This window comes from Nelumbo nucifera, chromosome 7 (genome assembly GCF_055504915.1).
Source record: "Nelumbo nucifera cultivar China Antique chromosome 7, China Antique-T2T, whole genome shotgun sequence".
Classification (NCBI taxonomy): Eukaryota; Viridiplantae; Streptophyta; class Magnoliopsida; order Proteales; family Nelumbonaceae; genus Nelumbo; species Nelumbo nucifera.
This window is the reverse complement of record NC_142655.1, coordinates 44623165-44650197: the sequence shown is the minus strand read 5'-3', so window position 1 is coordinate 44650197 and position 27033 is coordinate 44623165. Positions and strand designations below refer to the sequence as shown.

Sequence of the window (27033 nt, the reverse complement as noted above, 5' to 3'; positions counted from 1 at the left end):
GTATTTTGGGAGGTCTTGAGTTTAATGGTGGCATTTGATATGTGGATTGAGGTGTAAATGGGGGTTGATTAGGGCCATTGGATTGGTATTATATGTGTTTAACAATGGATTTTTGGTTTTTTGGGCTGAAAGTTGGGTTTATTGGGATTTTAGATGGTTTGGAGGAAATAAAAAGGCTTGATCAGGTGTTTGAGGTGAATTGGATGTTTAGGTGATGGGATGAGCAAAAATCGGGTACTAATACAAAGGTCCCCAAAATTCCGTAGCTAAAATCTAGAACCATTGGGTAGTTCACTAAAGGACAACTTCCAAGCGACTGTGGTTATAAGGTTGGTGTGCTTTCCTTGGCGCATTTTTTTAGCGGAAGTCTTGAACATCTTCAATGGCAATTGTGACTACCGCTAATTCTTTCTGATTTTCCACCATGCTACGTCTATACTATCTATAAAAGAATGAATGAGGGCACAATGACTTCTGGAATTTTCATTGGACTAAGAATACCCCTAATTTAAACTTTGAGGGGAAATGATATAAAGGGCGAAGATGTCTTTTTCCAATATCTTCTTTATGAAGAGAAGAGACAGGTTTATACAGAGAGCTTTCCTGGGTTATTGCAAAACCAAAATTTTGGAGCAGGTTCTTGCATTCTTGAGCTGCAGTAAAATCAAATAATCATTTTGTTGTAACCGAAGCAGAAGATTTTGTAGCATTCAAAGAGAGCAATCATTAAAGAGAATGCATTGAAGGGAAGATTCTGCAGCCATTCCATTATTACAACCGTTGAAGAGAAGATTTTGCTGCGATATTTCGAAAAAGAGCAATGTTCAACCTTGATGATTTTGATTTTATTTTAGTTTGCTTGGATGCCAGACTATTGACAATATGTGAAGTAGGGTTCCTACGTTCTTGCAAAACTGAAAATTTTTCAAGAGAGGAACTGTTCCATTCTATCATTGATACCATCAGGTTTGTCTGTACATTGTGGAGGTATAAGAGTACTTTAATATGGAAGAACAGTCGGAAAAGTTTCCATCAGAGCATGCCAAAATTTACTATCTTCAAGAAGAGAGTCTAGAGGTGTTTGTGCTTGACTGTTGAACTGAAACCGTTCCAGAAGACTTGTCTAGCAAATGCCCCTATAAATCATTTGTCGACTACAAGATTGAATTCACAACAAGAACAACGATTGGAAGAAGATAGAGTTGATGGCTTTCCTGCTTGTAGTACTTACTACGCATCTAAGGTGTCTTTGTCTACGCATCTAAGCTATCTTTGTCTCTTCTGAGGTGAGAGCTCTTGGTGGATAGATTTTCTACTTATGAGTACGTTTTTGTGGTTGCATATTTTTTCAACTTATGTGTTTTGGTTGCATATTTTTTGTGGTACATAGGCCTTCTTGAATGCTTGATTTGGTTTACTTGTTTGCCATAAACGTAGGCCTTCTTGAATGCTTGATTTGGTTTACTTGTTTTCCATAAATGTAGGCCTTCTTGAATGCTTGACTTGGTCTACATAGTTGAATATCTCTTCACTGCAACCTTGGCTTAGGTAGTGGTCTTACAACAATTCCAACCCATAACACAAAATGTTAGAGAGAGATTGAAAATTATTTATGCTCTGATAGATGGAGTTTACTATGTAGTTTCTATGGTCTTAGGGCTTCCTCATGTTATTGTCATGTCATAGGTCCCTTTTCTTTTATACAACTTCCTGATTTGGAGATTAACATGATAATGCGGTTTTGAACTTAAGCCTATGTTAGAGGTGCCAGCTTGCCAGCTGGTTGTAGCAGAGACCTGGACTCCTACCTCCATCAGGATTAAAGGGATAGAGATTTTAATTTCACCCATTTCAGGGTTGCACTAATTTCTTTGTAACTATTATCATATAAAAAAGTTCAACTTTGATTACTTGTTTATTTATTTGTTGTAGAAATTATGGTAGGAAGGAATGAATATTCAGTTTCCTTTTAAAATGTCCTTAATGAATTGAGTTTGAGAATGGGCTTGCTACCTGCAAGAGTTGTAGTTGAGTTTGTATAGCGGGAATTTAGAGCCGTAATTACTCTTAGTATTGGTGGAGACACTTGGAAGTTATTTTGGAAAATTAGCAAGTTCAAAGAAAGAGACCGAACAAGATGCAGATTAATTCAGTATAACAATAAAGGATGCCAACTTTGAAGACTTGGAATATTTACGTTGGAAGTGTAAAAGTCTTGAAACTGAAAATCAAATTTTGCAGAATGAAATTTCTAAAATAGAGAAGAAGCTGAATAAGGTTGTCCCAACAAATGTGAGCGATGAAGATGAAGATCTCGAAGAGGAAAACTGCTCCGTTGGAGAAAATTAGATTTTTTGTCTGATGACCATGAAGAATAAATACATTTAGTAGGAAGGATTTGCAATTTTTGTTCTCTTTCTCTTTTTCTTCTTTTTGTTCCATAAATATGTGATTAATGAGATGAGTAGTGATTTGGTCTCTGCTTTCTTTGATTTTATTAGTCTTTTTGTTATTGAGCACACAATGTAATCAGTACCCAAAAGATTGTATTCTGCTTTCTGTGTAGTCCCTTATGCAAAATTACAATGTGTAAGTAAACAATTCACAGTTTCTGAGTATCCATTGCAAAACACACTGTTTGTGCTATTTAGATACATACATTCCTATCTTCATTAGATTTTCTCTGGTGAGGATTTTGTGTAAGAATGAAGTCCACACACAATGAATACAATTTTGAAAGGGATGCTCTCTACCATGTTAAAGTCAAACCATAACAAAAAATGCTTTTATTAGAGAGACACCATTGTATGAACTGAGTTCAACTAAGTTAATCAAAACCCATCTGGGATGAGCTACAAGGACCATACAATCTGTTAGATTATATGCTCTGAAGTCTTTTAGCACATGCATCAACTTCCATACTGGCTTACCCCATGTTCTTTTTGGGAAAGGCCCACTATATTCTCTTTCAGGCCCTTAAATCAAATAAGAGAAAGATGTCAATATGGCAAGAAAAACTTAGAGTGACTATGCACTTAATGGAATCCAGAAGTTGCTTACTTTCCGAAAGTTATTTAGAAGCATACAGAAAATCTTGGTAGGTATCGAAGTATTCTGAGGGAATTTCTGTTGTGGTATAGTATTCTGTTACAGCTTAGATGCCAGGGACAGCTATAATTCATGAGAACAAAGAAATCAAGATAAATAAATTAAAAAGATGATTACAGTAGATCTGGTTTTGTACCGTTTAAATTTTACCTTGCCGAGTAGTTCAATCGGGGGATGATGCTGAAGCCTCTTGGCAGTTGAAAAACTTTAGTAGCCCACCTTATCAGATTTGTTTTTAGAAAGTGAGGATGCAATAGCAGAAGAATTCTGCATAGCCCTTTCTAATGTCTTTAAATGAAACTCCTAAGAAGGAATGTGAAAATAACTCAATAATCATAGAATATATGTGATAATTATTACTTATATTTAACAAGTTTTATGGAGCAAGTATGAAATTCAATTAACAAGTGCTAGGTTTGAGGATCGCCTATAATGACAAAAGCGGTAGCTTCCAAAAATCAGAAATAGACAATTATATGGATTGGAAAATAAGGCATTAAGTTGCTACAGATTAACCATTACTTTATTTATTTACTATGCATCCTAAATTGGTGAAGGACCAATCAATGTTCAATAATACCATAAAAATATTCTTTACAATATTGATAGGATAAAGCTTTAGAAACTCCTAGTTTGGACCCATATCAATTGGTCAACCTAAAATTGTGATGGTTAACTCTTACAAAAGATGTAAGCCTCTTGATTTTCTATGAAGCTTTCCATTTTGAGGAAACAAATGATATTCAAGGTTAGCACTTCAACGAAGAGCCAAAATGAAAACTGATGCTCTGGTCTCCTTCATTCCTTCTTTCCAATAATCTTATTTGAATGCCCAACCATTTCTTCTACTTGGCAGACCCTTTTAGTTTTCTCTCTTTCCCTCCCTCCCTTTTAAGTTATTGACCAAGCCTTCCTTGATTGTCATCAGATCAGCAATTTAAATCCATTTTTTTTTAACCATTTCATCAATCAAAAGCCCTCACAATGTAAATCCACTTCTCCTTCAACAAAAGTACACCCTGATCAGAATACCTCTATTTCATCGCTTGCCTTCCCTCTTTTCTGGAGATCAAAAGCCCACATTTTAACAGTTCTTGAATCCGAATTTACCAAATAATAGATCTGTTATTGGGCCCGGGAATTGTCTTATTCCTATTATTGATCTACTAAGCAGTTACATGTGTTTCAAGTAAAATTATTGACCAATCATGTGGAACCTCCATTTGTAGCACTGCTGAAGTTTGTTTTCGTATTACATGCATCTATATGAAGAATAGAACTGATCATCAACATTAAAGGTCTCATTAAGGATTTATTAAGATCAAAATCAAAATAAGGTATAACAGTAATAAGCAGTTCAGTCTCCATAAATGAATATACAAGTACATTGTTCATTATATGAACATAGTGAGAAAGGTACTTGGTAAGCATCAAATCCATATCTTCATGAGATGGGATTCCTACAGTTTGTGAAAATAGTTTGTGAAAATTGTACTCGATATTTGATAAGCATCAAATTATCTGCAAATGAGCTTCAAACCTCAAAGGGAGTTGAATTACTTCCCTATGGAATAATTGATGGTGATTGCACAAACCTTATGGAGGTAGTTCAGAGAGACAAGTAGTAGACCAACACTATTTTACAATGATCCTCATGTAAAACTGCTAAGAAACACCTTAATTATACATGATTACTTTGTCGTCTATCTCATGAAACAAAATTGACTACTTATGTAAGTTGCAGGTTATAACTAACTATACTTCTAGGAGTTGTTGATTTACTTCAACTATTAACATCTGCCCACTTCCAGAAACATCAATTATATTAATCACAAATTAATAAATTAGTCATTATTCATTATTCATTTTCAATAAATTACAGGAAATAAGTTACTATTTTTGTTTACTATGATGTATGATTTCATAGAAAAATTTATGGCAATTAACACAGGCTTCAATTGAAAAAACAAATTATCTTTTCTTTTTCAGATTTTGATATTTTTAATCAATACATTTTCAGCTTTTAATAAGAACAATGTATCCCCTGAAGGGTTACAATCTTGCATCCAGTGGATTAAGTCCAACCCAAGTACATCACAAAAGAAAAGGATTGATCTTTCTATTGTAGCTTGCCCATTTTGGAGTTCTAGGGTTAGGTTAGCATAAGATTCTAAAGGTATCTTACTCATTCCCCTTAAATTGCTAGATCTTGATAACATTCATTTTATTCCTATTAGTTTCTTGGTTATTCAAGTCTACTATTCAATCAAGGTATGCAAAATTTGGGAAGCCTCAGAAATCATTCCACTAGGTAGGTACTGATCTAATATCAGCGAGTACTTGAGAGCAATCTGAAGATCTTATTGACTAAGATTGCATGAGAAGAAGTTTCTCCACTCCCTTGACCTTCCTTCCATGAAAAAACCACATAACAGAGTCACAGAGGTAAGAGTCCAAAAGGCATACCTTTTCTTTTCCTTTTCCTTTTCGAGAAAAGGCAAGGTAAAATTTATTCAGATATAAATAGTAGTACAAAGGGACTCCAAGGAAAAACTCCTTAGTAGGAGAAACAACCCATTCAAAACAAGGTTGCAAATGCCATAAGCTCCTAGTATTCAAACTAGCCCCCACCTAAGAAGCATGAAGCCCCTTCGAAGTCAAGACCCAAGAAATCAGCTTTCCAAAAGAAATGGATATAAGATCCTCTGAGTCATTGTGGATGTTTTGGAAAAGCCTTTTGTTCCTTTCTGCCCAAATGGTGCTGATAACTGCAGCTGGAATGGACATCCACACAGCAAAAGCAAGCTTTGACAGCTCTTGTAACACCTAACTCCCCAACATCTCCTTCACTGAGGATGGCATAGCCCAAGCAAGACCCAACAAAGAGAGAATGATTCCAAATTCTAGCTGAGATAGGGGCAGAGATAGATGGCTGTTATCTTCCACTTCTTGACCACAAAATACACAGCTCTGATCCTGAAGTTGAATCCCTCTCTTAAATCGGTGGGCTTTAGTTAAACACCTATTTAAAGCTACAGCCTTTACTGGAGCATTAATTTTTGAGGGAGAGATTGGGTTCCAGATTCTGGAAGCAAGCATGTCTTCCAAGTTGCTTGTTGCTAGGTGAGTAGCAACGGACTTGACTGAGAAAAGACCATTTGTGCTCCAAGTCCTACTCCAACTGTCTTCTTTGAGCAGATCCAGGGGCTGGACCGTTGGAGGGAGATCAGCTCAAGTAGATCAGCAATGTTTGCAATTTCCTAATCCTGAAAGTTCCTTTTGAATGAAGGACACCATACCACAAAAAGGTCCTTGACCTTTCAAATGGTGAGAGAGTACTTAGATAATGATGATCAAAGCATGATGATGAAAGTATAGTAGACTAATATTGTTTCTTCTTAAATGTTTAATGGCATTTTGTATTTTACATATATTATCTTTCCAGTTTTCTTTTTCATCTTATTCTTATGGATCTTTAATCATATTTTGCATTCATCTCCCAATTATTCAATTTTAAGTTTTATCATCTTGGAATGATCATTTCTTCATTAAATTATATTCTTATTTCCACAGAATATCACTGACAAACACTTCTGCCTTCATTGCTGATAATTACTAAGAGGTGGAGTGCTCATGACTTTTCCGTTTTTATTTCTACTCCACAAAATTGAGAATATCTACTCTCGAGATGAATGTTGATGTCCTTAAACTGTGTTCCAGAGAACTTCATTTACTTCATATTCTTACTAACCTTCTTTCCAAGTTTAATTTATTTATTTTAAGAGGAAAGAAATTAAATTTTTATTGACATATTAATATTTCTCTACAATTTTTTGTGTTTATGACCTATTCATCCTATTGACCTTCATTAGTTTATGTTTTACATGCACATAGTTCAAGTAATATGTTATTGGTCAAAAAGTGCCTATTGTATACCTTTTGATTTTTGGTTCCAGTAATATCTTATTCATCCTTTGACTATTCAGCTTCCTTATTTAAATTCTTCTACATGTGTCTTCTACTATCTTCTCTCCTACCTCCACTTGTGACCTAACCCACCACCTTACCATCATCTTCAACCTTGGACCTTCCTTCCTACTATGTGCTTCTACTTTGGGTGCTACTGACATGTCAGTACAAATACTATCTGAGAAGAGATCACTACAATCAATGAAGAAATTTTGGCTTCATTACTAAAATCCTCAAACTTGCAGCATGAATATCAAGAGCATTATAAGCTTTAAGAACACCTCCCAAGGAGAAGTAGAGTAGGTGAAAATTTCAGCCAGCCAAGGGATACATTAGGTGCAGGCAGGCATCTAAAGCCAAGATTTGTCACCTTTAGGCTTTGTTTGGTTTGAAAGAATAGGAAGGGGAAAGGTAAGGAAACCTAGTTCAGGGTGTAGATAGGCTTATCTAGGCCAGCATTAGAGGCCCAAGCTATTCATATACATAAAAAAAAAGAACAATACATAACTTTGAAAGTTAAACTTGAATATACAACATATTTTTCAACCTTGGGCCTTTTAGAGCTTTCAACTTGCAAAACCAGACCTTTCCAACAAATTCAGGAATTCATTTTCAAAGCACATGATAAGCTGATGACTCCCCATTAACTTGTTACCTACTTTTGCAGCTCATCCATATGTGCATCATGTTGGTATATCTATCAATGCATTTATGTTTTTAGAAACATTGAGAACTGGAAGTGACTTGGACTTAGATGTGTAGGCTATTATGGCTATTTAAGTCTTCTGAGGGGATTTGTTTTTTTTTCATGTTAATTGGAGTTGGATGCCTTTAGATTTTCTCTAGTTAGAATTTTGTTTAAGAATGAAGTCCACACACAAAGAATGCAACTTTGGAATGGATTCTCTTATTCCAGATTATTTTGCTAGGAACTTCTTGATTATTGGATTTAGCCAGATAGCTGCATACAGAGCTAATTGAGTATTTGTTAGTCTTTTCCCAAAACCATACTCATTTGGGTCTGCTATGTTAACCTGGCTGCCATAAAGGAGCTACAATAATTCTGTCATAGGATCTAATTCCCAATCATTAACATTCCATCTAAACTAAGGTTTCCATACAATGCTCCCATTTTGAAGCACACCAACAATCCATCCAAGACCTTATCTTTTCCCCATTCCCAACATCAAAACTCCCTCAAACCTTTACTAAACATGTTATACACCAATTATATTCACTTCCAAATGGAACAGCCATAAGTTTGAAAAGCAGCTCTAGGCTCCCAACCCATATTTCTCACACCATGCTTAAACTGAATTATCCTCATCCATTGTTCATCCTACTGTTAACAAAACCATATAGAACAAGTATCACTATGAGCTTCATAAGGTCAATTGAATTTTGCTATAGAACTTTGTAGTTTCCAAAACTTTCAACTATTAAACTACCAAATCTCTCCTTGCAACATTCCAAATAAAAACATACCTATTGGATAAATTAGTTAGAGCTTTGCATATATAACTGATTTATTTTTAATTTAAGATGGATGAATGTGAACCTCTTTAGCTTCAGACAACTCAATCAGTTCAGTGATCTTATATGAATTTGGGGTTACTTCATTATCACTTAATAACTACTGAGGTAGTAAGAAGAAAAGACTACTACTTTTCATGCATAGCAGAGCAAGCCTCCTGTTTGATAATCTACCAAGTTAACATATATAATTTAATTTTTAGGCATGACTCAACTATAAACCATGTCAAATTTTAATTAAGGCAAAACAAACATTGGTGGGTTCAGTTAAGTGTAGGCTTGCAAGAAAATCCAAGGATTGCCCCCTTTAGGCTGTGTTTCATTTGAAAGAAAAGGTAGGGAAAGGAAAGGGAAACAAGCATTAGAGGCCCAGGCTAGCTTGATTAGTGTTGGAACCAAGACTTTCTATACCAATCAAATAAGCTTCTATCTATGAGTTTTCAGGCCATGTGAACGAGCTACCCCAAACCCCTGCCCTGCATGCACTTGTTTGTATTTGGACTTGCTTCAAGGAGCCTTCTGAAGGCTGAAGACCAATTTCCTATGATCATGAATGCAAGATGTTTAACATCAGACTACCAAACTGCTTGAAGCAATTATATTATGTTACTTCACAATAATCATAGAGTATATGTGATAATTATTACTTATATTTAACAAGTTTTATGAAGAAAGTATGAAATTCAATTAACAAGTGCTAGGTTTGAGGACCACCTATAATGACAAAAGCGGTAGCTTCCAAAATTCAGAAACAGACAATTATATGGATTGGAAAATAAGACATTAAGTTGCTACGAATTAATCATTACTTTATTTATTTATTAAGGGTCCTAACTTGGTGAAGAACCAATCAGTGTTCAATAACAACATAAAAATGTTCTGTACAATATTGATAGGATAAAGCTTTAGTAGCCCACCTTATCAGATTTGTTTTTAGAAAAATTATCAAACTATTAAATTCTAACACATGCCCCCACTATAAAGTTCCAACCCATGAAAGAGTCCATGGAACACTGTTTCAACATACTAAAACTAAGAGGCTGGAAAACATAAGGCAAGATGTTGAAGTTCTAGACATCTATTTGTGATTTTGTGCATACTGTCCAAGGCCATGACTAAAATATGAAAAGATATTATAACTTTATGATCCTTCTAGCATCAATTGAAGCCAAAGTTTTATCTCAAAAATAGGGAACATTGTATCTATACGAAAGCTTTGGACAACATGGACAAAAAAGATAGCCCAAGCATTGAAAAGAAACCATTGAAGTTAATATCAAAACAGACAGAAAGATAAGCAAATTGCAGATGTGTAGGGGGTGTTTAAATTAATAACTTCTTGATTTAATTGTTTAGAGTTTCATGTTATTAGAAAGAAGGGTTTAGCCTTTATTTTCCAAGACCCACATAGGCCTTTTTTTATAGGTAACTAAAAACTTTAATAACTAAAATAAATTATATGTAGATGTGTATTTACATAAAAAATAAACTTTGAACTCCAAATTTTATATAATAGTCCTTCCCATACACCTTCTCCCTTATAAACTAGAATTTCTGAGTTTAAGTACTACCCTGACTTAGCTTATGCCTTAGCTAAACAAGGAGTTCGTAGGAGTATAAGCTACACATACCACGGGAGTTCAAGTACTACCCTGCCTTAGCTAAACAAGTACTTGTGGAAAGAAGTACTTGTAAATGATAGGGCTGATGCTTTAAACAAGTGGTGTGAACAACACTATTTTACAGTTGATGGTGATTGCACAAAACTTATGGAGGCAGTTCAGAGAGACAAGTAGTAGACCAACACTAGTTTACAGTGATCCTCATGTAAAACTACTAAGAAACCCCTTAATTATACATGATTACTTTGTCCTCTGCCTCATGAAACAAAATTGACTACTTATGTAAGTTGCAAGTTATAGCTAATTATACTTATAGGAGTTATTGATTTACTTCAACCATTAACATCAGCCCACTTGCAGAAACATCAATTATATTAATCACTAATTAATAAATTAATCATTATTCATTTTCAACTGAAAAAACAAATTATCTTTTATTTTTCAGATTTTGATATTTTTAATCAATACATTTTCAGCTTTTAATCAGAACAATGCATCCCCTGAAGGGTTACAATCTTGCATCCAGTGGATTAAGTCCAACCCAAGTACATCACAAAAGCAAAGGATTGATCTTTCTACTATAGCTTGCCCATCTTGTGAGTTCTAGGGTTAGGTTAGCCGAAGATTCTAAAGGGACTAGATAGGACAATTCACATTTTACTCATTCTCCTTAAATTGCTAGATCTTGATAGCATTCATTTCATATTTATTAGTTTCTTGGTTATTTAAGTCTACTATTCAATCAAGGTATGCAAAATTTGGGAAGCCTCAGAAATCATTCCACTAGGTAGGTATTGATCTAATATCAGCGAGTACTTGAGAGCAATCTGAAGATCCTATTGACTAAGATTGCATGAGAAGAAGTTTCTCCACTCCCTTGACCTTCCTTTCATGCAAAAACCACATAACAGAGCCACAAAGGTAAGAGCCCAAAAGGCATACCTTTTCTTTTCCTTTTTTTTTTTTTTTTTCAGAAAAGGCAAGGTAAAATTTATTTAGATATAAATAGTAGTACAAAGGGACCCCAAGGAAAATCTCTTTAGTAGGAGAAACAACCCATTCAAAACAAGGTTGCAAATGCCATAAGCTCCTAGAATTCAAACTAGCCCCCAACTAAGAAGCCTGAAGCCCCTTTGAAGTTGAGACCCAAGAAATCAACTTTCCAAAAGAAATGGATATAAGATCCTTTGAGTCATTGTGGATGTTTTGGAGAAGCCTTTTGTTCCTTTCTGCCCAAATGGTGCTAATAACTACAGCTGGAATGGACATCCGCGCAGCAGAAGCAAGCTTTGACAGCCCTTGTAACACCCAGCTCCACAACATCTCCTTCATTGAGGCTGGCATAGCCCAAGCAAGACCCAACAAAGAGAGATAATGATTCCACATTCTAGTTGAGATAGGGTAGTGCAGAAACAGATGGCAGTTATCTTCCACTTCTTGACCACACAACACACAACTCTGATCCTAGAGTTGAATCCCTCTCTTAAATAGGTGGGCTTTAGTTAAACACCTGTCTAAAGATGCATCCCACACTGGAGCATTATTTTTTGAGGGAGAGGTTGGGTTCCAGATTCTGGAAGCAGGCATGTCTTCCAAGTTGCTTGCTGCAGGTGAGTGGCAAAGGACTTGACTGAGAAAAGACCATCTATGCTCCATGTCCAGGTCCAACTGCCTTCTTTGAGTAGATCCAGGGACTGGACCGTTGGAGGGAGATCAGCTCAAGTAGATCAGCTAGGTTTGCAATTTCCCAATCCTGAAAGTACCTTTTGAAAGGACACCATACCACAAAATTCCAAATAGCCTCGAAAGAATTAACAATAACTGCATCTTGATGATCAGCTAACTGAAATAACTGTCGAAATAACTCTGATAAAGGAGTGTTTTCACACCAACGATCTTTCTAAAAGGACAGGCTATCACCCTTCCCTAGGTTGGGACTTAAACCTCCACTAAAACTAGGAAGAATGTGCATTATTTTCCTCCATATGGAGCAGCCTAAAGAGGGGAGAGAAGAAGTGGTAATCTAGTCTCCTTTATTCGTGTTGTATTTAGATGCCACTAAATTCCTCCATCCGTGTTGTAAAGTTCCAACCCATGAAAGAGTCCATGGAACACTGTTTCAACATACTAAGACTAAGTAGGAAAACTTAAGGCAAGTGATGAACACAATTTACCTATAATTTATGAGGTCTTTGCATAGTGTTTGATGCCGGTTTAATTAAATTTCGCCCTATTTTACATTGATTGCAAGAAAGATTTCAGGGGCAACCAACTCGAGGAAAAGAAGGCAAAAAGCAAGAAAAGAAAACCAAAATTTTATCAAATTCAGCCCAACCCAACCATAAGAGAAAGGGAGTATCATTCGGTCCAAGTAGTGCAAGCTAAATCTTTGGAAAAACCCAAGGAAATAAGCCTAGCAAGAAGGAAATTTTGGCCCAGCAAAGGGGAGGCCCATTTTTAGCCCAAAGAACAGCCTAGAATGCAGCCAACATGTGCTCAAAAGCAAGCTAAGTTGCAGCCCAAAGGGATCTAGGGGCGGCAACTCCTAGAAGTTTCTTGAAGAGAAGGAGGGAGCACTCTAGAAGGTTCAAGAGAAGTGTAATACACCCAATTTTAGAGGCTTCAAGAAGAGGAAAGAACTTCCTTGAAAGCCTATATAAGGAGGCCTCTAGAAGGGGGAGAGTGTTCATTTGCCCAAGTTCAAGGCTCTCCATTCCTTTGGGGTTCGAATTCCTTGAAGAGAAGAAGAGAGAAGGAGCTAGGTGCAAGAAGGAGAAGGGCTGAAGAGATCCAAGCAAGGAAGAAGAGAAGGTGAGTACGAATTTGGGGAAAATTTGATAGAGAGTTCCTTTGTTCTATTTCTACTTAGTTTTTTTTTTTCTTGAGTTCGAATTCAGCTTCTATCTATGTAATTTTCTCTTCCTCTTTTTCATTCATTCTTGTTGTAATCAATGTTGTAAAATTTCATATTGAGTAATCAAATTTCTTTTTCATTCGAGTATATCAGATCTCTTCTTGTTGTTTCTTGAATAGAGTGTGAATTCTAGATCAGATTGGCCGATTTTATCTCTCACAAACTCAAATCTGAAATCTCAGATCTGAGATTTGTAAGATCTGAATTGCTTGAGAAAGAATTCAGATCTTCAATTCTCAGGTTGGCCAATTTGATTTAATACTTGGAATTTCTAAAGTGCTTGAGAGAGACTCTAGGAATTCTGATCTACTATTCAAGAACTGAATTGCATGCAAGGTTAGAGATAACTTGCACAATTCAGTTGGTGATCAATTCGGATTTGAATTGCTGCCCTTGATGTGTTTGAATTAATGCATGCATGAATGATTAGATACTTGATAGAGATATAAGGATCATCATTCATGCATAGGATGAACATGCTCTTGAAAAAGGTTGTTCATGACCTTGGGGTTTCACCAAACCAAGGCTAAATCATGGCTTATTCGAATGAGTTAAGTAGTTTGTTTGTTGAATCATGAAATTGGATTTTCTTGCTTACTCTTTTAACTTGAACAGAAGGTATTTGAGCCAATGCTTTTTAGTTAGATTGTAGCTTAGGAATTTTAATTTTTGAATAAAGTTATGATGTTTTGTTGATCAAATAAGATTTGGCCAATTTAGTATTAGTAGTTGTTTCCTAAATCCTCGTGGGAACGATATTCTATTCACCTCTTTATTACTTGAATGGCTAGTGCACTTGCTATTGCCACAATGATCCGGTCAGCAAGACTTTGAAGCTCTAGACATCTCTTTGTGGTTTTTTGCATACTTTTCAAGGTCATGATTAAAATATCAAAAGATATTTTAATTGAACTCCAAATAGGCCCATGTCTCACATAGGCCTTTTTTTATAGGTAATTAAAAACTTATTAACTATAATAAATTATATGTAGGTGTGTATTTACATAAAAAAATAAACTTTGTACTCCAAATTGTATATAATTTCCTTCCCATACACCTCCCCTCTAAGCTAGTTGATGCCTTAGCTAAACAAGGAATTCATAGGAGTATGTGCTACACATATCATGGGAGTTCATGTATTACCCTGTCTTAGCTAAACAAGTACTATCCTAACTAGGAATTCTAGAACTACAAACCATAAATTGCTCACTAGGCTATCATAAATTGCTCAACATTAAGCAACATAGCTGTTTTCAAGGCTGTATTGCCTATCATTATTTAGTCCAAATACCAACAGCAACCCCTACCAGTAATATGATGCAAGTGACTAAAGCATTGCATCAAGTTTATTTGCATGACTACTGATTAGTTGCATACTTGACAAAGTGTCTTATGGGAATCATCATCTGAACATGAAAGGTCCAAACTAAGCAAATTGCAAGAGACATTGAGCTCATCCCTAGCTAGCCTAGCATTAGAGGCCCAAACTAGCTTGGTTAGTGTTGGGACCAAGACTTTCTCTGTCAACCAAATAAGCTTCTATCTATGAGTTTCTAGGCCATGTGAACGAGCTTCCAGTTCTTAAAACCCTTTCTATACAAATGTTTAACTTCTTTTGCACTTTGTCACCTGTTTGCAAGAATTATAATCTTCTATTTATCTTTCATATCTTATATATGCAAAGAGGATAATTTTGTTGAAGATATTATATTAAGTATCAATGGTATTAACAGAAGGTGTACATCCTACCCAACAATTGCAATGATCTATCTCCATCACGATGAAATTTTCAAAGATTACCCGGGCCTGTCGGCCAAGGCTATAGACTCGTTGAATACATCAGTGTAGCGCGCGTGCGGCCCAGAACATCTAAGGGCATCACAGACCTGTTATTGCCTACATTTATATGATATTTATGTTTGTTGGTATTTAATAGTTGTTCATATAGAATACAATTTTAGCTAAAGTAACATTTCAGAAGAAAAATGTGCAAGAAAATGCGAATATGAATGAAAAAGGTATGAGTGCTTATAAAAAAAAAAAAAACAAAGCAACAATGTGAAACAACACCTCCCTGCTGAAATAATGGAAGAAAATGACGAAGGTAGCATTGTTGATGGTTCTAATACTCATGATCTTATATTCCATTAAAACTTTTACACATACAACAAGCATGTTCATGTTTAAAAAATGATATGTAGGTGAAATTAATCATCTCTCAACTACATCTTCCATACATGAATTAAAGAAAGTCCTTTCATGTCAGTTTTGTGGTGCCAAAAGATTCCAATATGAGCCTTCCACTTTTTGCTGCTACAATGGACAACTTATTCTAGTATCCAATCCAGTGCCAGATGAATTATATAGGTTATACACCTTAGATGATGATGATGCTGTTAAATTCCGATCAAATATCAAAGCTTACAATAACATGTTTTCCTTTAAATCATTTAGTGTAAAGCTTGATAAAGAATTGGCCACTTTCAATAAAGGTATTTTTACACTTCGAGCTTAAGGTTAAAAATACCATGATCTTCCATCACTTACACCTTCAGATAATGGACTATGCTTCTTGCAATTATACTTTTATGACATAGAAAATGAAGTCCAAAATAGAATGAGTAAAGTGGGTGACAAGGAATTAAACCGAGGAATTGTGAAGAGCCTCATCAAAATTCTTTCTATTAATCCATATTCTCAGTTCTTTCGAAATCTCAAAGATCTAATTCTTTAGAAGAGTATCATATTTGCATCAAAAGCGATGTTAAGCTAGATCAAAGGGTTTATAATGTACCATCAACAGATCAAATTGCAATAATATGGATTAAGGGAAGCAATCCAAGTGGTCAAGAAGAAAAAGACATTGTTGTTCATGCACGTTTATGAAGTAGACATAGAGTGAAGCATTACTATGGATGTTATGATCCCCTACAATATCCTTTATTATTCCCAAGGGGAGAAGTTGGATGGCACCCAAATATCTCAAAAAAGATCCCGTTACAAGATTTGGGGTACACCCATTACAAAATTCCACAATACAGAATTTTACATCTATCGAAGATATTTTCAATCAAGAAGGTCACAAACTATTTCTATTGAAATGAAAGAACATTTACAATAAATTCCAAAAAAAAAATTCCTAACAACAATATGTACAATTTTTATGCACTGATACTATCATAGGAGATAAAGGGACAACTATGTCATGTCGACAATTTTATAGTAATCTCCTACAAATTAAGATAAATGATCGCTCAATAATCTTGTTAGCTTAGAGGTTTCTGCATCGATTTGTTGTTGATATGTACATTAAGCTTGAAAGTACAATGCTTGACTACTATCGTCAAAAGCAATAAAAAATTCATACAAAATTGAACCAAGGAATAGTAGATAGTGTGTTATCTGGTGAGACAAATGGTAGTAGAATTGGAAGAAGAATAGTACTACCTACATCATTTATTGGAGGACCACAAAACATGCGGTGTAGATATAATGATTTAATGGAATTAGTTAGGCGGTTTGGAAAACCTGATTTTTTCACACAATGCCATGTAACCCTAAATGGAAGAAGATTCAAGATGAATGCTCCCATGACAAGTTCCACAAGATAGGCCAGATTCGACAACAAGGGTATTTAGAGCAAAATTGCAGGACCTAAAAGACCAACTTTTTAAGAAACATGTTTTCGGAAAAGTGGCAGCACATGTGCATGTCTTAGAGTTTTAGAAGAGAGGACTTCCATATATGACAAATTTGTTTTGTAGAAATACCTGACCAAGAAAGACAACCAATACTCTATGAATTGGTTAGAAAACATATGATGCATGGGCTTTTTGGAGTATATAATCAGAAAAATTCATGCACGATTGATAATGAATGCAAATATCATTACTCCTGAAAGTTTTGTGAGCATACCATGCAAGAAAAAGACTCATAACACATATATAAAAGAAATGATGGACGTAGAGTATTTGTTCGAAACCATCATTTAAACAACCAATGGGTCATTCCTTACAATCCGTATTTGTTGACAAGATGTAATTGTCATATCAATGTTGAAATATGCTTAGGAATTAAATCAGTTAAGTATCTATACAAGTACATATACAAGGGGCATGATCGAGTTGCTATCTTTATAGCACATAATGAAGGGGGCAATGTAATTGATGAGATTCAACAATTTTAGGATGCACGCTGGGTTTCAACTCGAGAAGAATTATGGAGAATTTTTCAATTTGAACTTAATGAAATATACCTAATCGTCATAAACATGCAATTGCACCTTCCAAATCAACAATGTGTATGTTATTGGGAAAATCAGAATTTAAATCATTTGATTAATTTAGAAAACACAAGCAAGACAATGCTAACAGAGTATTTTGCGACATACTTTACAGATGAAAATGCATGAAAATACTCATATAGATAGTTCCTAGAACATTACTGATGAACCTACAATTTATCTATATTTTATGAGGTCTTTGCATGAAATTTTATGCCGGTTTAATTAAATTTTGCCCTAGTTTTAGCTTAATTGTAATAAAGATTTCAGGGGCAGCCAATTCGAGAAAAAGAAGGCAAAAGCAAGAAAATAAAGCCCAAAATTTATCAAGTTCAGCCTAGCCCAGCCTTGAGAGCAAGGGAGTTTTCATTCGGCCCAAGCAGTGCAAATTAACTCTTTAAAAAACTCAAGGGAAGAAGCCTAGCAAGAAGGAAATTTCGGCCCAGTCTAGTTTCAGCCCAAAGAATAGCCTAGAGTGCAGCCTACATGTGCTCAAAAGCAAGCTAAGTTGCAGCCCAAAGGGAGCTAGGGGCGGCAACTCCTAGAAGTTTCTTGAAGAGAAGGAGGGAACACTCTATAAGGTTTATGAGGGGTGTAATACACCCAATTCTAGAGACTTCAAGAAGAGACAAGAGCTTCTTTGAAAGCCTATATAACGAGGCCTCTAGAGGGGGAAAAAGGGTCCAACATCTGATTTCAAACTCTCATTGAGCTCTTGTTCTAAGAGAAAAAAAGAGAGAGAGAGATAGGCGCAAGAGAGGAGAAGAGAGGAGGAACAAGCAACTTCAAGAGAAGAAGAAGCTGAATTCGAAGGGGGAGAAAGCAATTGGAGATCAAGGTTTCATCCTCACTTGATTTCTACACAAATTGGTAATCGAATTTAGCTAAGATTTATGTAATTTCTCCATCAAATTTTCCTTTCTTGCTATAATCAAAGCATGTATTATGCAAATTCAATTCTGTAATTTGTTTTCTAAGTTCATTCGAATAAAGTAGATTCAATCTTGAAGTTTCTTGTTTGGAATATCAATTGTGGATTGTTGGCCGAACTGCTATTCTGAAATCTCAGATCTGAAATTTCAGATCATGAATTTACAAGGTTTGAATTGCTATTTTCCAATCTCAGATCTGTAAATTCAGATCATGAAATAGTGAGATTCGAACTGCTATTCTATAAAATCAGGTCTGTGATTTCAGATCATGAACTTGTAATACCTGAATTACTTGAGAAAGAATTCAGGTAGCTTTAATTCAGTCTGGCCGAATTGTTCTTCCTTCTTGGAATTCCTAGAGTGCTTGAGAAAGACTCTAAGATTTCAGATCTGCCAATCAAGAGCCGAATTGAGTGCAATGTTAGAGATAACTTGCACAATTCAGTTGGTGTTCATTCAGCTGAGTTGATGATCATCCAGCTGAAATGAAGTCCTAGAATTGCTAGATCTGAATGCATGCATGGTGATTAGATCCTTGATAGAGATATAAGGACCATCACTCATGCATAGACTGAACATGCGCTCGAGAGAGAACTAGTCGTTGAATTTATTTTTCTATGCATCTTTAGTTTGTCTCCTCACTTGCATACAAGGTGTTTGGTCCAATGTGTTAGAAATAACTTTGTAGTTAGAATTTCAGATTTTCATTAGTTTTACATTTCGGCTGATCAGATAACAGTAGACTGATTTATTACTAATAGTTGCTACATAAGTCATCGTGGGAACGATACTCTACTCATTACTCTATTACTTAAGCGGCTAGTGCACTTGCTAGTGTCACAATGAGCCACACATCAAGATTTTGCATTCTGACTTGTAGCTTTGCATTCATTGCTGGTTTCCAATTGTGCATCTTAGATTTCAGATTTGAATGCAATGGCTTCATTGATGGAGCCGGTTTCGTCTCTTAATACTTGATTGCTCCATCTTTAATTTCAGTTTTAGTTGAGTTTATGTAGATCTGATCACTTTTTTTTTTTAGCTTCATTATCTCAAAAGAGTACAGATCTGATTGCATTACTTATTGTTTCTTGAATTCAACAATCAGATCTGCACTCACATAAAAAGATTTTGGTTAGTTTACTTTCTTTTCTTTTAGTTTTCTTCCATCTTAAATGAAAAAAAAAAGAAAAAAAAATGGTATGTCTGCTTTCAAATCTGAGCTTCAGATCTGAGATCATATTTGAAATTCAGACCTGAAATGGTGTGTGTATAGGTCTGATTTCAGATCTGTAACTCACCCCCATTCGAAGATACATCAGGACTGATGAAAAGCAAGCTAGAACAACTATAGTACAGATCTAAGATCAGTGGTATTGCATGATTCCAGACCTGATATACTGATCTCAGATCTGTATACACCAATACACCTTGCTGAATTCTCATATCAGCCATAATAACTGTGGTTATAGCTACTAAACTTAGCATTAGTAGCTGCTGAAATGAAAAATTACAGATCTGAAGGTATAAAGGATTCTTGCATATACCCTCATAAACTTCAGATCCCAAGGTGTAGAAATCATGTACAACATCTGTACCCTTTTAGGATGGTGGTGTGAACTCAGATTACAGATCTGAAACCATCTGAATTCTGAGTTCATCTGAACTCAGACCTGAACTCATCTAACTCAGATCTGAATTCAGCTGCTATCAGTAGCAAAGGTTGCAGACCTGATTTCAGGTCTGTATACACCAATACACCTTGCTGAATTCTCATATCAGCCCTGATAACTGTGGTTCTAGCTACTGAACTTAGCATCAGTAGCTGCTGAAATGAAAAATTACAGATCTGAAGGTGTAAAGGATTCTTGCATATACCCTCATAAACTTCAGATCCCAAGGTGTAGAAATCATGTACAACATCTGTACCCTTTTAGGGTGGTGGTGTGAACTCAGATTACAAATCTGAAGCCATCTGAATTCAGAGTTCATCTGAACTTAGACCTGAACTCATCTAACTCAGATCTGAATTCAGCTGCTATCAGTAGCAAAGGTTGCAGACCTGATTTCAGGTCTCTGCAACTAATTGATATATACGAGTTATACAAATAATAAGAAGCTTAAAGCTCTTGATTCCAGCCTTACATCAGATCTGGTTGCAATATATGGGAAGCAAGCTAGAACAGACCTGATTTGGAATCAGTGGATATGCATGGATTTAGACCTGATACATTGATCTGATCTCAGGTTATGCATGATTTCAGACCTGATCCACTGATTTCATATCTGAATACACTTGCACCCATTGCTGAATTTCTATATCAATTTCAATTTAGTTAATGTAGTAAATTTCTGGTTCTATTGTCTCAAAAAAAAATGTATAAACATCAAAAGAGTGCAGATTTGATTACTTATATTTGTCAATTTTGAATTCAGCAATCAGATCTGAATTCACAAAAGATTTTGTTATAGTTCAGTAGTATAGTTGCATTAATTCTGTGTTCTAGTTCTATTTCATCTAAAAAAAAAAATTATCAATGTATGGTTGAATGATGCATAGGTGGCTAGTATAGTTCTGATTGCATTAACTGTGATTTATAAAATTCAGACCTGAACTTATTGCTATAATTGCTTGCATATTTTGTGGTTCAGATCTGATCACACAGCTTATCACTTTTGCAATCAGATCTGAACACTTAATGAAGCATTTTTGTTCTAACTTAGTGCTTTCAATTCAGAGTTTCAGATCTGAAATCAAACCTGTATTCACCATGATTTCAGATCTGAAACCCACATCAATTCGGAGATTTAGCAGGTCTTATGGGAAGCAAGTTAGAACAGACCTGATATACAGACTTGAAACTATGCTACCATTCATAACCACTGATTTCGGATCTGTATACACCAATTCTCCTTGCTGAATTCTCATATCAGCCTTGATCACAGTAGATGGCAGCCATTCAAGCTACTGAAATCTAAGATTGCAGATCTGAATGTGTAAATGATTTATGCTTGTACCCTCATAAATTTCAGATTTGAATGTGTAAAAACCATGCATAGCATTTGTACTCAATAAGGTTAGTGGTGTGAACTCAGATTGTAGTTCTGACCTCATTATAGTTGCTATAGCTTCTACTTTTTTTGGTCTATTTTTTCTTATGAAAATAATGAGACTTTAGATCTGATTACCTTACCTATCACTTCTGCAATCAGATCTGAACACAACTGTACTATTCTCAATGGCTACCGAATTCAGATCTAATCTCAATAGCAGTCACAACTGTTCTAAGTATCAGTAGCTGCTGTTAGTTATTGCTGTTTTCAATAGCTTCTGAGATTTCAGATCTGATCTCAATTTTGTGTAGAACTGATGTCTGAATTGCTATATCACATTCCTATTTACACTGATTTCATCTCTATGTATTGACCTTCAGTAGCACACAGTAGCCTTTCTATTTGAAGCTTAGACCTGAACACAATCACTGCTGATCCGCATATGACTGTCCTCAGTAGCTGCTAAGATTTCAGATCTGATTTCAGATCTGTATATTACTGTTCTCAGTAGCTACTGAGATTTCAGGTCTCAACAGTTCAGATCTATGTACTGATTTCAGCAATGTGAAGAGAAGGAATTTGTAAACTGTTGTTCTACTCTCAGAGGTTACTGATTTCAGACCTATCTACTAAGAAATTTTTTTTTTTTTTTTTTGTAAATTACAGTAGCTAGCTGATTAAGAATTTGTAAATTGCTAATGAATTCTGTATATTGAATAAGATGTTGGTTCAGATCTGCTTTTAGTTAGCTACATTTATTTATTTTAGGATCTAGGTTTTTGTATTCCAATAATTCACTATACATTTTCAGTTGTAATAAGATTAGTTATTTATTTTCTTTTGTGAATATTGGCCTTTTTATTGCTTTGACCTTTATAGTTTATGACAAGCAGACCTGAACTAGAGGAGATCCTTTACGACCCGGAGATTGAACGGACTCTCCGTGTCCGTTTGAGAGCTGCTAGGCAAGTCAGACAAGAAGCACAAGAAATGGCTGAACAAAGAACTATGATGGATTATGCTAAACCCACCATCACCGGGACTGCCTCTAGCATTATCAGGCCAACTATTGCTGCCAATAACTTCGAAATTAAACTGACCATAATCCAAATGATACAAAATACGGTCCAATTCTGTGGTATGGCCCATGAGGATCCGAATGCCATATTGCTAACTTCTTGGAAATCCGTGACACCTTCAAACAGAATAGGGTAAGTGATGATGCCATCCGACTGAGGTTATTCCCATTTTCTTTGAATGATAAAGCCAAGGCTTGGTTGAATTCATTACCGGCAGGATCTATAGCCACGTGGGATGAAATGGCTAGTCGATTCCTCTCTAAGTATTTTCCCCCCTCTAAAACTGCAAAAATGAGGAATGATATTACTACATTTTTCCAGCAAGAGGGGAAATCTCTTTATGAGTCCTGGGAACATTACAATGAGCTACTAAGGAGGGTTCCTCACCATGGCCTTTCGATTTGGCTGCAGGTGCAAACATTTTATAATGGTCTGATCGATTCAAACAAGACCATCTTAGATGCAGCAGTTAGGGGCTCCATAAACAATAAGACTCCCGATGTTGCCCATGCACTCATCGAGGAGATGGCAGCCAATAACTACCAATGGCATTGAGAAAGGACACCAGTTAGAAAGCAGCATGGCCTTCATAATGTGGATACATACACAGCTCTCTCTGCACAAATAGGAGCACTTAGCAAAAAATTTGATGAGATGCAGATGGCAGCTATGCATGTATAGTATGATAAGTGTAGGGGAGGCCATAATAGCACTGAATGCCAAGTTGGCAATCAGTCTTTTCAGTCCACAGAACAAGTAGACTTTGTTGGCAACTTTACAAGACAGCTAGGAAATCAGTACCATCATGCCCATAACCCCGGATGGAGAGGCCACCTGTATCAGCCATGGCAGAATCAGCATGCACCTAAGCCTTTCCACCAAAATTCCATCAGTCGGAACCGAAATCTAACTTGAAGGAGCTGATGACCAAGTTCATAGCTAGTACGGAAACTAGATTTCAGAATAATGAAACATCGATAAGGAACTTGGAAACTCAGGTTGGGCAGTTGGCACAAATGATTTCAGAAAGGGTTCCGGGTACCTTACCTAGTAACACCGTGGTAAACCCAAGGGAACAAGAGGCTGTTGGGAGAATTCCCAATTCAGATACTTAGTCATAAACTGTCTTACTTGCTTTCTGTTTTTATTTTTCATAGCATTTATGTTTAGTTAGTTTTTCTTAGAATTTAATTGAATAAAGATACTGATCTCCTCTTCTAGTTTGCAAGTGATTTCTAGTAGAAGAAGTTTTCCACTGACAACATATTGCAGAATTTAAGAATGATCTTCAGGGAAGTCCTCTAAACACCTCCTATTACTTGATGATGCTCTTGCTAGTTTTATTGTTACTCCCTAACACTACGAACATTGAGGACAATGTTCATCTTAAGTGTGGGGGAGTGAGACTGAAAAATAGAATTTGGGGGTTGAAGCCATGCACCTCATTCACCCCAACACACATTTGCAGGCAATGACATATCCAAGTAAACTGGAACCGCCCAAGTTCATTGTTATTTATTAGGTGAATTTTAAGAAGGAATACAATGAGTTGAGGGAGACTGATGTACTTGTTAAGTTTTTATTTTTGTGAATAACCCAATTTGATATATGCATGAGAAAAGGGGAGTTGAATATGTCTTTCAGCATGACTAGCCCTAACTACCTTCATGTGTATGAAATCACTTGATTTCATTGCTAATGGTCAAGAAAGCCAGTGCACATCTGAATTACTGATACATGAGATTCAACCCAAAATGACTCCGCTATTTTGATTTGAATAGTAAAACTAGCAACTCAGAACACGAGTCTTTTTCAAGCATGTGACCAGTGTGAGATGGAGCATAAAATGCACTCACACAGAAAAAAAAAAGTGTGTGAGATGGAGCATAAAATGCACTCACACAGAAAAAAAAGAAAAGGGTGAGATGGAGCATAAAATGCACTCACCCCTAGAAATAAGTAATGATGGTGACAGTTGAGGTCCAAGCGGGCATACTAAGTTGAACTCTCATGAAGATAAAGTTACAGATGTGAAACTTAGTGTATGATTATTAACTTTGACAATTAAGGAGCTGAATTATATATTGATTGGGGGTGAAGGCTGGACTTTGATGAAATTCGTATTCTCCTTTCCTTGGATCTTATATATGTTGAATAATAATTTACAAGAATAAGAGTTGAGCACTTACAAAAGTTCCCCGACTACTCAATGCATTTCTATCTTAAAAAGTTCACCGGGTAAATAGTAAGAACAGAAGGGGGGAATGTTCAGTTTATGGCTGATGTCTTTGCTTTAGGACAACCAAAAGCTTAAGTGTGGGGGTATTTGATGAACCTACAATTTATCTATATTTTATGAGGTCTCTGCATGAAATTTTATGCCGGTTTAATTAAATTTTGCCCTAGTTTTAGCTTAATTGCAATAAAGATTTCAGAGGCAGCCAATTCGAGAAAAAGAAGGCAAAAGCAAGAAAATAAAGCCCAAAATTTATCAAGTTCAGCCCAGCCCAGCCTTGAGAGCAAGGGAGTTTTCATTCGGCCCAATTTGTACAAGCTAACTCTTTGGAAAACTCAAGGGAATGAGCCTAGCAAGAAGGAAATTTCGGCCCAGCCCAGTTTCAACCCAAAGAATAGCCTAAAGTGCAGCCTACATGTGCTCAAAAGCAAGCTAAGTTGCAGCCCAAATAGCAGCCCAAAGGGAGCTAGGGGCGGCAACTCCTAGAAGTTTCTTGAAGAGAAGGAGGGAGCACTCTAGAAGGTTCATGAGGGGTGTAATACACCCAATTCTAGAGACTTCAAGAAGAGGCAAGAGCTTCCTTGAAAGCCTATATAAGGAGGCCTCTAGAGGGGGAAAAAGGGTCCAACATCTGATTTCAAACTCTCCTTGAGCTCTTGTTCTAAGAGAAAAAAAGAGAGAGAGAGATAGGCACAAGAGAGGAGAAGAGAGGAGGAACAAGCAACTTCAAGAGAAGAAGAAGCTAAATTCGAAGGGGGAGAAAGCAATTGGAGATCAAGGTTTCATCCTCACTTGATTTCTACACAAATTGGTAATCGAATTCAGCTAAAATTTATGTAATTTCTCCATCAAATTTTCCTTTCTTGCTATAATCAAAGCATGTATTATGCAAATTCAATTCTGTAATTTGTTTTCTAAGTTCATTCGAATAAAGTAGATTCAATCTTGAAGTTTCTTGATTGGAATATCAATTGTGGATTGTTGGCTGAACTGCTATTCTGAAATCTCATATCTGAAATTTCAGATCATGAATTTACAAGGTCTGAATTGCTATTTTCCAATCTCAGATCTGTAAATTTAGATCATGAAATAGTGAGGTTCGAACTGCTATTCTATAAAATCAGGTCTGTGATTTCAGATCATGAACTTGTAATACCTGAATTACTTGAGAAAGAATTCAGGTAGCTTTAATTCAGTCTGGCCGAATTGTTCTTCCTTCTTGGAATTCCTAGAGTGCTTGAGAAAGACTCTAAGATTTCAGATCTGCCAATCAAGAGCCGAATTGAGTGCAATGTTAGAGATAACTTGCACAATTCAGTTGGTGTTCATTCAGCTGAGTTGATGATCATCCAGCTGAAATGAAGTACTAGAATTACTAGATCTGAATGCATGCATGGTGATTAGATCCTTGATAGAGATATAAGGACCATCACTCATGCATAGACTGAACATGCGCTCGAGAGAGAACTAGTTGCTGAATTTATTTTTCTATGCATCTTTAGTTTGTCTCCTCACTTGCATACAAGGTGTTTGGTCCAATGTGTTAGAAATAACTTTGTAGTTAGAATTTCAGATTTTCATTAGTTTTACATTTCGGCTGATCAGATAACAGTAGACTGATTTATTACTAATAGTTGCTACATAAGTCATCGTGGGAACGATACTCTACTAATTACTCTATTACTTGAACGGTTAGTGCACTTGCTAGTGTCACAATGAGCCACACATCAATTACATATGGAACAAGCAAGCAAAGAAGTGGATACCACAAAAGAAAAGAGAAGTCATTGGTCGTGTAATTGCAACAAACCCTTCAAAAGGAGACAGATATTACTTGAGACTCTTGTTAAACAATCTACCAGGGCCAACATCTTTTGAAGACTTATTATGTGAAGATGGAATCATGTGCCCTACATTTAAGGAGGCTACTGAAAAACGACGGTTGTTGGAGTCAGATCAAAACTTATCAGAATGTTTGCAAGAAGCATCAATGTTCCACATGACGACAGCTATGCAATGGTTGTTTACTACAATAATAGTTTTTTGTGAACCAACTGATGTAAAGAAGTTATGGGCCAACTACTATGATTCGTTGTCTGATGATTTTAGGAAAATCAATGAACACTCCCTTGAATATCAAGTTACAAGTACATTGAACAATATAAATTACTTTTTGGAAAATATGGGGAAAAATATCAATGATTATGACCTACAAAAAATTTATAATCCCCAAAATCATATGAATAGTCCTTCTACAAAGGAAATTGATGAAGAAATGACAATAATAACACCTGAAGAAGATTT

General features: G+C 35.9%; 1 long non-coding RNA gene across 4 annotated transcripts; it reads left to right on the top strand.

The window, feature by feature from the left end:
• The first annotated feature begins 376 nt into the window (after positions 1-376).
• Positions 377-26833, top strand: LOC148790442 (uncharacterized). 4 transcript variants are annotated; one of them, XR_016078882.1, is made up of 4 exons: positions 377-1286; positions 6682-10832; positions 10866-25540; positions 26426-26827. It is a non-coding gene; the product is annotated as an uncharacterized LOC148790442 (long non-coding RNA). The 4 variants fall into 4 exon arrangements; XR_016078881.1 differs by having other exon boundaries at positions 384-1286; positions 6682-6730; positions 10709-25540; positions 26426-26833; XR_016078879.1 differs by having other exon boundaries at positions 6682-25540.
• The last annotated feature ends 200 nt before the right edge of the window (positions 26834-27033 follow it).